The sequence below is a fragment of the Mustela putorius genome, unplaced genomic scaffold (genome assembly GCF_011764305.1).
Source record: "Mustela putorius furo isolate JIRA1106 unplaced genomic scaffold, ASM1176430v1.1 tig00000145_pilon_pilon_pilon, whole genome shotgun sequence".
In the NCBI taxonomy this organism is placed as follows: Eukaryota; Metazoa; Chordata; class Mammalia; order Carnivora; family Mustelidae; genus Mustela; species Mustela putorius.
In genome coordinates this window covers 36,474,058-36,487,929 of record NW_025421294.1, presented here as the reverse complement: position 1 = coordinate 36,487,929, position 13,872 = coordinate 36,474,058, and the positions used below count along the sequence as shown (strand labels likewise).

Sequence of the window (13,872 nt, the reverse complement as noted above, 5' to 3'; positions counted from 1 at the left end):
AAAGGTCAGTTATAAAACTGCAACAAAATAATCGGTCTCAGGAGTGTTTCTCCTCCCTCCCTCCCCTCTTTGAGTGAGTGGCCAGCACTGAGCTGCGTGCCTAGACCTCCTGAGATGACGTGCTGTCCCGTGAAGGCAGCAAAATCACCTGATCAGGGCATATGGGGCCCTTGGGACTCATGAGTGGGTGGGTCCCAGTTCTGGGAGAAAGCCACCAAGAATTTTTCCACTCTGAGATCAAAGGAAAGACTCTTCTGGATTGGACTATTTAATGAAAGGCAAATGTAATTTGGAAAAAACAAGATCTGGCTGCAAAATACAAAGGTTATTTTTACTGTAGAGGGCCAGTTGTCTAATAAAATGCCACCACTGCCAAAGTTTGTCTCTTCCCCAGCCCCAGGAAGCTTTACAGGCACCTAAGTGTCTGTCCTTTTGATGATGCTGTGAATGTCTCAGTGAGTTCAGTGGGAGCCTGGCCAAGGTCATGGAGTCCCTGCCGGTGGATTTGGTGTCACCTAAGGGCTGAGGTTTATTTCCAGAGGGAGAGATTGAGGTTTCCATTTGTGACAGTCATGGAAGTGCTTCCTTAGTGCTGTCCTGTTCGGGCCATGAGCTGCACCCACGTGTCAGCTTGGGGGCTGCAGGAGACATCGTACGAAGTGTTGGTGGTTCTGTTCTAGAGCTGCCTGCAGACTCTGACGCGCAGGGTGCAGTTTTGTCCTGAATTCATGTGTCTTGTACACAAATCCCTGCGACTGGACAGAAAACATTCTCTGACAGCTGTCTGTAGATCGGATTAGGGCTGAGCATGGCGTCTGTGTTCCTGAATCTGGACTCGAGGTGTCCAATAAGCCATTGGCTTCCTAGCAGGTATCTGAGATCAGCTTTCAGACCTTCCCCAACACCTGCTGCACGCTTCACCTCCTCTTAAGAGCAAGCAGCAGAGCAGTGGCAAGACCAGGCTGGAATCCTGCAGCTACCATTCCTTACTCTCTGACCCTGGACGATTCCCTGGCACCTCTCTGACCCTCCATTTCATTAATTGCGAGAGGCAGGACACGATGTCTGAGAAACAGTGGATTGCACAAAATAAAGTGAGTGACTGGTAAAGAATATATTTCCTCTTCTGACACAGAGTCCCAGCTCTTGATTCTTAAAAAACTCAATGATTTCACGTTTCTACTACTTTAAAAAAAAAATACCTTAATTTTTTTGGTGTGTGTTATGTTAGTCACCATACAGTATGTCATTAGTTTTTGATGTAGTGCTCCATGATTCATTGTTTGCGTATAACACCCAGTGCTCCTTGCAATCTGTGCCCTCCTTAATACCCACTGCTGGGCCAATCCATCCCCCAACCCCTCTCCCCTCTTAGACCCTCGGTTTATTTCTCAGAGTCCACAGTCCCTCATGGTTCTTCTCCCCCTCTGATTCCAGCCCCCTTCCCTTTTCCTTTGTTTCTCCCCATGTCCTCCATGCTATTCCTTATGCCCCACAAGTAAGTGAAACTGTATGATAATGGACTCTCTCTGTTGACACATTTCACTCAGCATAATCTTCTCCAGTCCCATCCATGTTGGTGCTAAAATTGGGTATTCATCCTTTCTGATGGAGGCATAATACTCCATTGTGTGTATAAACCGCATCTTCTTTATCCATTCATCTGTTGAAGGGCATCTTGGCTCTTTCCGCAGTTGGCAATTGTGGCCATTGCTGCTATGAACATTGAGGTCCATATGGCCCTTCTTTTCCCTAAATCTGTATCTTTGGGGTAAATACCAATTGCAGCATCATAGGGTAGCCCTATTTTTGATTTTTTGAAGAATCTCCACACTGTTTTCCAAAGTGGTTGCACCAACTTGCATTCCCACCAACAGTGTAAGAGGATTCCTGCTTTCTCCACATCCTCAACAACATTTGTTTTTTCTTGCCTTGTTAATTTTGGCCATTCTAACTGGTATAAGGTGTTATCTTAATGTGGTTTTGATTTGAATCTCCCTGATGGCTAGTAATGATGAACATTTTTCATGTGTCTGTTAGCCATTTGTAGGTCTTCTTTGGAGAAGTGTCTGCTCATGTCCTCTGCCCATTTTATGACTTGATTACATGTTTTTTAGGTGTTGAGTTTGATAAGTTCTAACAGCCTCTTGTCTGTAGTGTCATTTGCAAATATCTTCTCCCACTCCGTGGGTTGCCTCTTTATTTTGTTGACTGTTTCCTTTGCTGTGCAGAAGCTTTTTATCTTGATGAAGTCCCAAAAGTTCATTTTTGCTTTTGTTTTCTTTGCCTTTGGAGATTTGTCTTGAAAGAAGTTGCTGTGGCTATGTTGAAAAAGTCATTGCCTGTGTTCTCCTCTAGGATTCTGATGGATTCCTGTCTCACATTGAGGTCTTTCATCCATTTTGCATTTATCTTTGTGTATGGTGTAAGAGAATAAGACCTTATTTTTTTTTTACAGCAGTTTTAGGTCCACAACAAAACTGAGAGGTAGGTACAGAGATTTACTACACGTCCTCTGACCTCCCTCACATATAACCTCTCTCCACTGTCAGTGTTACTCATTGGAGCGGGACATCGTGACCAAGGATGGACCTAGACATCATAGTCATTCAAAGTCTGTGGTTTACCTCAGGGTTCACCCTTGGTGTTGTGCAGTCTATGGATTTGGACAAAAGTGTAATGACATATATCTACCGCAATCATATCACACTGTCTTTTCCCTGCCCTAAAAGTCCTCTGTCCTCTACCTACTCATCTCCCCACCCCCACCCCTGGCAACCACTGTTCTTTTCACTCTCTTCATGGTTTTGCCTTTTCCAGAATGTCATATAGCCAGAATCCTATGGTGTGTAGCCTTTCCAGACTGGCTTTTTTCATGCAGTAATCTGCCTTTAAGGTCCCTCCATGTCTTCCCATGGCTTGATAGCTCACTTATTTATAGCCCTGAATGATATTCCAGTGTCTGGATGAACCCCGGTTTATTTATTCATGCCCCAACTGAAGGATGTCCTGGTTACCTCCAAGTTTTGGCAATAATGAATAAAGCTGCTATAAATGTCTACATGTAGGTTTTTCCATGTATGTAAGTTTTTAAGTCCTTTGGGTGAATACCTAGGAAGTGCTGTTGCTGGATTGTACAGTAAGATTATGTTTAGTTTTGTAAGGAGCAGCCCGACTGTCTTCCAAAGGGGCGGTATCATTTTGCATTCCTGCCGGCAAGGAGGAATTGCTCCGCATGCTCGCCAGCAACTGCTGTCGGTGTTTTAGATTTTGGTCATTCTAACAGGTGTGTGGTGGTATCTCGTAGTTACAAACCATCACTTTTTTGAAAAGCATACATTTCAACAGATTATTGGTATGGTTTTAAGAGATCCCAATCTTCCCACAAATTTGAACGTGGTAATTTATCACAGACCCTAAACAATGGCTCTGCCTTGGGATTTTGCTTTTAAAAAAGCATTTTCTGAGAGAACTGCTACGGTCTTACCCTGTACTCTGTGGATATTTAGGGGGGCCTTTGCCCTTATGTGCTGGGACTAGACTAAAAGAGTAGCCAGTCTGAAGGGCTACAAACACTTTAATATGAAGTTGCCTATCAGCTAGGCAGATGCATTCATATCTTGTGGAACTGATAGGTCCCATCCCAAGAGCTTAGGGTAAGTATCTGGTCCTATTTTTTTTTTTTTCTGATTAATCACTTGAATACTACCCCCCCCCCCACTTCAAACTCCTTTGTTACAAAGCCTAATGCCTTGATTTTGATTTAAAAAAAAACACAAAACAAAACAAAACAAAAAAAAACAAAACCCAGGGCCTGCCTTAGTTCTGCTTTTGAAATACCAGCTGCAGAGGGACCTATTGTTCTTGCCCATCTTCACCACAAGGTGGCGCTGTTGAACAGCAGCCTGTGCAGCTCTGTGGAGGGGAGGCCTTTACTCTTCTGTATCTGTGGTCCCTACAGGGATGTTCCGCTCTCAGGCTCCAGAGTCCACTCCCTTGGTTCATGTGCAGATCCTGTTCCCCCAAATGAGACCCTGAGTAGCATGCACCAGCTTCTGGGTGTTGAGCCTGAATCATCCACCCCCCCTAGACTCCCATGTTTTTCCTGGTAATTGTGATGGACTGAATGTTTTGTCCCCATTCCCTACCACCTCCCCCCTCCACTCCCAATTCATACATTGAAGCCCTAAACCCCGGTATGGCTATATTTGCAGATAGGACCTTTGTGGAAGGGACTAAGGTTGGTAGGGTCCTGATCTGATAGGATGAGGGCCCTTCTAGGAGGGCCATTCTGACACCGGAGAGCCTCATGTCTGTCTTCCTCAATGAGGCACTGAGGCAAATGTGAGCGGGCAGGGAGAAGTCAGCCGTGAGCAAGCCAGGAAGAGGGTCCTCGCCGGCACCCTGACCTTGGACTGCCAGCCTCCAGGGCTGTGAGGAAGCAAATCGCTGTTGTTGAGGCCCCCGGTGTGTGGTAGCTTGTGATGACAGCCAGAGTGGACTGACACATTGTCTGTGGGTTGCAGGGAATGACCCCCATGGAGCTCCCCGTGTCCATTCTTGCCAGCATCCTTTGCTCAGGGGCACCCCTATCTTACCTGCCAGAGCCGCTTGGGGAGGGAATTCTGGCACACTGAGTATCCAGGCCACAGTCCAGCAGTATGGGGGAGAGAGGAGTGGGGTTCTGGTGGGCATGCTCTTGGCCCTTGCCCTGCAGGAGAAGCCTGGTCAGAGGAGGAGCAGAGCAGGGGCCTCTAGAAGGTGGGGCCCAGGCTGGGGTCCTTTCTCTCCAGCTTACAGTCTGCCTGGGCTGGATCCTGGGTCTGCTACCCACTAACTATGAGCCTGGGGATAGGTTCTTTGTTCTCTTTGTGCTTCATTTTTCTCACCTGGAAAATGGATAAGTGAGGGCAGTAATAATAGGACTAAGCTCACAAAATCATCTTGAGGATGAAATGCATCAGTGGTGTGAAGGGCGTAGACTAATGGCTGGCTTATGGTAGCTAGTACTTAAAAACAACAAAAACGGGCTGCCTGGGTGGCTCAGTGGGTTAAGCCTCTGCCTTCGGCTCAGGTCATGATCTCAGGGTCCTGGGATCAAGTCCCGCATCAGGCTCTCTGCTAGTCAGGGAGCCTGCTTCCTCCTCTCTCTCTCTATCTCCCTCTCTATTTGTGAAAAAACAAAAAAAACAAAACAAAAAACCCAGCCTCTCCGAGGGTTCTCCAAACCATCCACTCACACATAAGCAGTAGTGGTCTCTGCACACTTTACTCAAGATCTGGTACGAGGGCGAGAGTTCTGAGGTTACATCATGCTCTCCACAATAAAAACCCTAAAGATCTCCTTCTCTCATGTTCTCTTTGTTCATCCTGCTTCCAGGGTGTCTCTCTCTGGCCCTTTGGCCCCGTGGTCCCCAGCCTTCCCATGTCTCTTATCTAGTCCTGACTCCCCTCCCCCCGGGAGAAGATACCTTCCTCTCCCAGTCTCCTTGTCCCTGTGCTAGTCAGTCATATCCTTGTTCATTTGTACATGAGCTAAGGGTCTGTCACCCTCCATCCCAATCATTCAGTCAAAATATTTCTTTCAAAGAAATATAATGTCCTCCCCGGTGGATCCTGGCGGAGGATATCTTCTCCAGCCTTCCATGTGCAGAACTGAATGTGGGGCCAAGGTGTGCTTGGGGAGTCCTGTTACCCTATTTCATTTCTGTGTCTGTAGCCCTCGTTGAAAAGTGAGTTCCCCGAAGACAGGGGTGACACCGTATTCACGACACCGGGGCCTGGTTCCAGGGGCACGGATGACATGTGGATAGGGGGAAGGTGTGCCGCCTTTGCTCTCTGCTGCGTCCCTCAGCAAGGCCTTCTGGGCCCTTCCTCTGCTCTCATGAGGGGCTGGTTCACCACACCCTGACATGCTCCAAGGTCCAGGCTCCCTCCTGGGAATGGTGCCTATCTAGTGACCCACTAGTCATTTCCACTTTTATCTTCACCCTGGGCTCCCGAGAAGCTTGCTCTGAGCTTTTCCCTAGCAACACAGAACATTCGCAGCTTTGGCATTTAAAATTACCCCCTTTGGGCCGTCTTGCCTTAAACAGAAAGAAAACAATGAGACTCAAGTGCCAAAACTAATTGGAGACCCCTTCCCCACACCCCCAAGGCCTGACGTCAATCTCTTATTTAAAACCAAATATAAATTAGAGTTATGTACATGTATCCACCCACAAGCAACCAAGAGGTAATACTCCTTTTTTTTTTAAGATTTTATTTATTTGACAGAGGGACAGAGATCACAAGTAGGCAGAGAGGCAGGCAGAAAGAGAGGGGGAAGCAGGCTCCCTGCTGAGCAGAGAGCCCAATGCGGGCTCGATCCCAGGACCCTGAGACGGTGACCTGAGCTGAAGGCAGAGGCTTAACCCTCTGAGCCACCCATGTGTCCCCAAGAGGCAATACTTCTATCCGTTTGGTCAGATACTAGCTTAGTAAATGCATATTTTTAAAGATACACACAACTATGACTTGTTCCAAAAATAAATTGAGATAGCTATAGAATTATAAGTTCATATATATCTTTTTCATTTCATTTTATTTTATTTTACAAACACTTATTTGGGGGGTGCATGGGTGGCTCAGTTGGTTAAGCATCTGACTCTTGATTTCAGCTCAGGTTATGATCTCAGCGTCGTGAGATCCAGCCCTATATTGGGCTCTGTGCTCAGCGGGCAGTCTGCTTGAGATTTCCTCTCCCCAACTTCTGCCCTTTCCTTCACCCTCTCTTAAAAAACAAAGAAGCAAACAAACAAACAAAAAAACACTTATCTAGAACCCATTCTGTGCCAGGAAGTGTTCTAAGAAGGCTACAGATGCTGACTCACTGACTCCTCGTGACTACCACTGGAGGTAGGCACTATGAGAATCCCCATTTTACAGATGAGAAAACTGAGGTACAGAAGAATGAAGTGACTCATTCAGAACACATAGCTGGTGAGGGGCAGCCAGGAATCCAGGCAGTGTGGCTTCAGGGTCCATGTATTTAGCAGCTGTACTATGCTTCTAGAACTTCAAGGAGCCTAGGAAATCATCTCTTTGTTTCCCTGTGTGTCCATTCCTTGAGCAGACTCACAGTGAGCCCCACGGCTGTGCCATGTCCACCCAAGTCACTGGCCACACCGAAGGGACAGCGTCTGGGGACTGCTCTTAAGGGACAGCCAACCTGTGGGCCTCCCCACACCGAGGGGCTGAGTGCGGCATCAGGACCCCAGCCCCAGGAACGCACTCAGTGACCCCCTTAGGGTGTGAGGCTCAGGAGCGCTACTTACCCTCTAGTCTTTGTTTCTTCAGCTGTAGCATGAGCGTCAGACCCCGGCCCTCTTGGCTGGTTTTCAGGGTGTGATGAATTGGTGCTTGGGAAGGGGCCTGTGGAGCCCTGAGGGACACCTGCTCAACCCCCCTCCTCCTCCAGAGAAATATCTCCCGTTCGGCCTCTGGTCTCCGTGTCCATTTGGAGGGAGAATCATTCAACAGATGTGCTTTGCTTTTAGGGGGTGCTGGGGGGCGTGCTCGGCGCTGGTGAGGGCAGGGTAAGGTGGACTCGATGACAGGCGGAAGTGAGTTTCCAGCGTGGTGCAGGGCGAAAGGTCAGGTGTGATTCTGCTTCTGTTGGCTTCCAGCAGCGCAGTTGACTGAGAGGCGGTTTCTTTATCTGTGATGGCACTGGTCACATGAGGACCGTGAGGGGCTTAACTGAGACGGGCGTGTAAGAGCCTGGGTACGCACTGGTGCCAGTCCCGCTATGTGGGCTGCATGGGGTCAGACACTAAGAGGAAGGTGCTCCCCATGGAGAGGACCCATAGCTCAGTTAGAAGGAAGACCCTGGCTTGGGGATGGCCAGGCCTCACAAAGGATGAAAAGGACAGAAGTTAGGGACACCACATGGATGCCATCCGGCTTTCTGCCCCTCACTTGCAGCTCTGCCTGGGCAGGGGTCTTTCGTGGCCTTCCCTGCCCTTGGCTTTGGTGGTTATTTACATCCAGATGGGCTGCCATCCCCCAGCTGACCTCTTGTAAGGCCAGTGGCCTTTGGGGCTACCAGGGAGTAGGTTTTTGCTTACATGGCCTTTGTCTGTTTATAGCAAGTGGCACTGATGAGACAGGTGCTGTGGTTGGACTGGGGTCCTACCCTATAAAGACAGCTTTCAGGCCACACTTGGCTGGAAATTTGGGGACAAGAACTGGGTGAGATAGAAGGCGAGGTCAGAACTGGCAGGTAGCAGCAATGTTTTAGGCCCTTACTACATGCTAGGACTGTATTAAGGGGCTTGCATGCATTGTCCCAGCTCTTTGGTCCGCAGAGAGGCTGAGAGGCCTGTCTCTGGCTGCTTAGCTACTCGTTTGGAGAGCTGGGATTGGAGTCCTGATCTCTCTGCAGGTCTGTGCTGTCTTCCCCTTGGTTACTCTGCCCCAAGTGAAATGAATACCAGCAGTTTCCATTTAAAGATCCTCTGTAGTCTTTAATGCAGCATTGTAGATAAGGAGACTAAGGTTCCTAGTGGACCAGTGACTTGCTTACTGTAGTTCACACAAGTAGGAAGTAACAGAGCTGGGGCACATCACCCAAGGAGCCTGGCTGTCCCACCAGGAAGGTCTCCTCTGACAGACACTTTTCCTCTAGGGAAACCCAAGGTGTACCCCTCCTGACCTGTCTTACAGGTCATCTCCTGGCTCCCTCTTTCAGCCTGATGCACAGGGTGTGTCTGAGGAGTATGGAAGTCTGGCCTGCATCTCTGCCCTCAGCTCAGCCATCTCTGAGCTCCATGACAAGTGATGCTAGCTCACTCAGCTACATAGGGGTCCACGTGGTGGTCTAACCCAGGTGGGTTTCCCTCCAGAGCTATTGCTTCTTGCCTCCTGTAGAGCTTCAGGTTCCAAGGCCCTCTTGATTCCCTTCCCTGTGCCCATGATACCCTCTCTGGCAGGTAAGCTCACTTCTGATCCCCTTTCCCGCTCAGATCTGCCTCCTCTCCTGCATATCCCTGCCCTGTCCATGCCCCACCTTTTCCATCTCCCTCTCCTGTCCCAAGGTCTTTTGGAGCCTGCTTGCAAGATAAAGCCCATGCCTTGGGCTAGGCTCCTGGAATCTCCTGAAGGAGACAAGCCCTTACTCCAGGTCTGCTGCCCACAGGCCAGTTGGGCAACTTGGGCCAGGTGGCTTCATTGCCCAGGGCCTCAGTTTCTCCATCTGGAAAATGGAGAGATGATGGCTGCTCGGCATTCTGGGGTGTTTCATGGTTGAATGATTCATCCACCCTTCCTGATGCCCCTGCAGCCATTTCTAGGGGCAAGAGCAATATTTAATGAGCACTGACTGCGTGCCCCACAATGTCCGTACTCTCAGGCACCGTCTCGTTCCATAAATGAAGGAAAGAGGCAGGCTGAGTGCATGGGTGTTTCTGAGCTTCCCGTTCTCGCAGTTTCCTCTCCCTCTTCCCCTTCCTCCCCTTTTTCCTCTTCCCCTTCCTCTCCTATCCCTCTTTTGTTCCCACAGAGCTTGGCCATGAGAGGACTGCCATACCCCAGAGCCCATGGAACAAGAAAAGCTGCCAGGTAAGAGGTAGAAGTTGGGATGCCTGGGTGACTCAGTGGGTTAAGCCTCTGCCTTCAGCTCAGGTCATGGTCCCAGGGTCCTGGGATCGAGCCCCGCATCGGGTTCTCTGCTCAGTGGGGAGTCTGCTTCCTCCTCTCTCTCTGCCTGCCCCACTGCCTACTTGTGATCTCTATCTGTCAAATAAATAAATAAAATCTTAAAAAAAAAATAAAAAGAGGTGGAAGTTGAGGTGACCCTGTTCCTTGAGGATGTGGTTGTATCACTCCTCACGAACAGATGGAGCCTAAGTCCATTGCCAGTGCTGCATTGGGGCACTTAAAAACCATCCCGAAGATAGCCGCTGGGAACTGTTTCTTTTTTTCTTTTTAGAGAGATTGAGAACGAGAGAGAGAGAGAGCACATGGGGCAAGGGCAGAGAGAGAGAAAGGGAGAGAGAGAGACTCTAAAGCAGGCTCCTTGCTGAGCATGGAGCCCAATGCAGGGCTCGATCCCCGGACCCTGAGATCATGACCTGAGCCAAAATCCAAAGGTGGACACTTAACCCACTGAGCTCCCCCAGGTGCCCCCCACACCTCCCGTTTCTGGTTCTTACAACAACCCCCAACAGATTTGCGAAAGGTCTGTTCCTGCCTCCCTGGGCCCCTGTACCTCCCTTCACTCTACCCTGGGGCTGATCTCACAACAGATACTCCCACTCGCCAGAGGAACGAATGCTATAGGAACTGGTAAAATTCTAGGGTCCCACTTGGGCCACAGAGCTAGTGTGGTGTCACTGGTGCCCATGCACAGGCCCAGTGCCCTTGGCCATCACCTCTCTCTGTCCATCCATGAGATCACTGTGGCACAGAGCTGGCTCTGCTCCCTTGGAGCAGGCCTGGGCATCTTCTTCCTCTTTCTTTTCAGCTTTGGAGGCTAGCATAGAGAGCAAGGCCTAGAAGAGTCCTATCCATTTCTTATGTTGCCCCTCCCTCCTCGTGGTAACCCAGCATGGGACTTGCTCTGGCCTGACTTTTCCTGGGTTCACTTAGGCTGCACTCCAGGCCTGGGGGCCCGTGTGCCTCTCTTGCTGTCCTTCCTTTCTCTTCTGCTCTGGTGGGAGAGGGAGCACCTTTGCAGCTCCCCGGGGTGACAAGTTCTGGGAGTAGGATTTGGGCATGGGGAAATGGGCAGAGCCAGCCTTCTTAAAGCTTATTTTGGTTCAAGACCATGTCATCCTGGAACTGGCTTGGGCCAGCAGCCCCCTGTGTGGTCCGGCTTGTCTCCCTGGAGTTCTGTGTCAGGGCTCTGGCCACAGGCTCTGTGGATAGTCAAGGACCAGCTTATTGATGTCGACTGTGCAAACATGTTCTTTCTTGGGGGTGCGAGGCTGGGCCAAGGAAGCACAGAAGTGGTTCTGGGTCTCCACATCAGATGGGACTGGTTTACAGCTACAAACCACAGGGTGTTCTCAGCACAGACTTAATGAGGGGAAGTGGAATGATGTATTACAATACTCCTTTTATGGGGGTTTTATCCAATAATGTTCACTGTGTTTCCATCCAACCTTGCCCAAGCGTTTATGGGGAGATGTGTGCTGGGCATGGAATTAATAAGATCCCAGCCTATTAATAACTTGTGGACTATAAATGTTTCTGTTAGTTTCCACAGCTCATGCAAATGGCAGAGTGGCCCTTTATCCAATCTGGTGGGTGTGTGAGGGGGTCTTGCTGGGAGTATGAAGAGTAAGTTCTGGGCAGGCATGAGAAAGACAGGTGGCCTGCCAGCAGAGTGGCTAACACAAGAGCCACAGCAAGACACAAAAGCCAGATTGGGAGTGAGGCCAGGGCAGAGCGAGTGTGGAGACGATCAGAAAGCATGAACAAAGAGAATACAGAGGGCTGGCTTGACCCCCAAACCTTCTCTCTCTCTCTCTCTCTGTGATCTGGCACTGTCTGGGAAGTAACCCCAGTTTCCTCTTCTAGCCAAGCCTGGAGATGGCCAAGCCCCCCAGCCTGCCTGGCAGGGGCTATAACGTGGAGATGACTCGCTGCATCAGCCATTCCATCTTTTCACTGTCACCACCTTGTGGTGACTATCACCTCTGGCCAGTTCCTTGTCAGGAAGGCTCATCTGTTCATAACCACCTGGTCTTTAGGCACGGCTCGGGTCAGAGGTTTGCAGACTGAGATACTAGGTCAGTATCTGTTGAGATGGAAGTAGGGGGCCGGGGACCAGTACGGGTGTCAGAGCCAGAATGGATGAGGGGCAAGTGTCTGGGTTTAAGGTGTTGGCGGTGACAGGGGGTGGTTCTGTGGAGAAGTGACCGATCTCATGTAACATATGGAGGATAGTGGGAAAGGCTAGAGAAGGAATGACAATTAAGGGAAGGAAAGGAGCTTGAGTGCACCCCAGGAGGGTCTGGAAGCGGGGGCACATCTGGCACTCAGTGTGACTTTTAAATACCAGACAAGGGAATCAAAGCTTCTTGGAGAAATGGCAGATTCCAGGGCAGGAGCAGGAAAAGCAGGAAGTAAGCCTAGACCGCCTCCTCGTGTCAGAAAGTAAGGAGGTGCTCAAGGACAGATAGACAAATGTTGCGGGATACAAAAGCCATCCTGAAAGGCTGCCCACCAGCCAAATCTGGGACAACCTGATGCCAAGCAAGGTAATAACCCCAGACTGTATAACACATTGAGTAAAATTGGAATCCATGAGTCCGTACAGATAGAAATGAACAAGTGAACCAATAAACAAGGACAAGAAAAAGCTTTTTATTATGGTAGGATGCCAACTAATGTGTGTAGAAGGAAGGATGGAATTACAAATACCCAGTTGGCTGTGGTCAAGAGTGATACTTGGTTGAACAGAGCTGTCCATTGGCATGAATGCTGGATGAAGAGCAGAACATGTACAAATCTCCAAGTCCCTCTCCACAAAATACTTATTACAAATGGACAAAAGAGGGATGTGGCCAGCACCACTTTAATCAGGTGATCAAAGTTAACATCAGCCACAGACAGATCTCACGCACCCCATAGGATGCTGTGACCAGAATGCATCATCGCTTCTGGGATGTTCCTATCAAAGATGCAGGATTAGACGCTCACCATGAGTAATCATCAGATGAACCCAGCTTAATAGCTGTTCTACAAAAGATCTGGCCTGGAATATTAAAGAGGGACTGTTCCAGATTAAAGGAGACGAGAGATGCGGCCACTAAGTACATGTGTGATTCTGAACTGAAGCCCTTCACTACACAGAACCCAATTGGGACCAACTGGCAAAACTGAAATGAGGTCTGAGGATGTGGTGGGAGAGCTCAGTGAGAAATAAGCCAGTCGCAGAGCACAAATATGTACGGCTCCACTTAGATGGGGTGCCTGGAGACCGCAGACAGAGACGGCAAGTTGGATGGTGTCTGCAGAGGGGGGATGGCGAGCTGCTGGTAATGGGGACAGAGTTTGAGTTTAGGAAGATGTACAAATTCTGGAGATGGATGGTGGCGACGGTGGGATAACATGAATGGACTTCATGCTACTGAATTAGACCTTAAAAATGGTTAAGATAGTAAATTTTATGTATATTTTGCTGTAGTTAAAAAAAAAAAGTGTGGCTTTGGAGATGAACAGAGCAGGGCTGGACTCTTGTCACTGGATGGTCTCAGGTGAGTGCTTTTTTCTTTCATTGCCAGTGGGGACAATGACACCGTCTCCCTGCAGCGACACCCTTTAGTGAAGTGGCTGGAGTGCTCTGCATGTGGCAAGCATTTAGACGGAACAGGCTGCTTCCTCTTATCTCATCTGTACATGGAAGGTGGCTGCCATTTTGCCCATCACCTCCACCCCCAGCCCACCTGTGACCTGTTGGCCACTCAGAGCTCCTAAGCCCACCATCATCTTCTCTCCAGGAACTTCTGGGGACAGTTGTAGAGTGCATCCCAGCTGAGGACAGATGTAGGAGCTGGCATGCTCGCGCCTGCATGAGCCTTCTCTGAAGGGGTGAGTACGGACTTCATACTGTGGCCCTTGCTGCTGGGATGGTATCTGGAGATGGGACACTGGGAAGGACCTTCTCCCTGTGAGACTCATACCCTTGGAAAGTCTCCCCCCACACAAGTATTGTCTGTGTAAATAAGTAAATACACACATGGCTCCGTCATTACCACAGAGGTGCCGGAGGGGGGCCCCCAATCCCTCCTCTGTCTCGTCAGTGCTCTGTCATCTGGCAGTAGCCCCTAGCTTCCCAGCTGAGACTGCTGTGGCCCTTGCTGATAAATTCAATGGATTTCTCCC

At 49.5% G+C, this 13,872-nt stretch overlaps 1 long non-coding RNA gene across 13 annotated transcripts in view; it reads left to right on the top strand.

The window, feature by feature from the left end:
• Positions 1–13,872, top strand: part of LOC101688785 — a 246,410-nt gene that overhangs the window by 227,248 nt on the left and 5,290 nt on the right. For 7 of the 13 annotated variants that reach the window (XR_006605406.1, XR_006605403.1, XR_006605404.1 and 4 more), the window contains 4 exons: positions 8,732–8,869; positions 9,542–9,600; positions 11,563–11,774; positions 13,272–13,578. This is a non-coding gene — a long non-coding RNA (uncharacterized LOC101688785). The remainder of the gene's footprint in view (positions 1–8,731; positions 8,870–9,541; positions 9,601–11,562; positions 11,775–13,271; positions 13,579–13,872) is intronic. The other 6 variants (XR_006605397.1, XR_006605405.1, XR_006605399.1 and 3 more) reach the window with 6 other exon arrangements.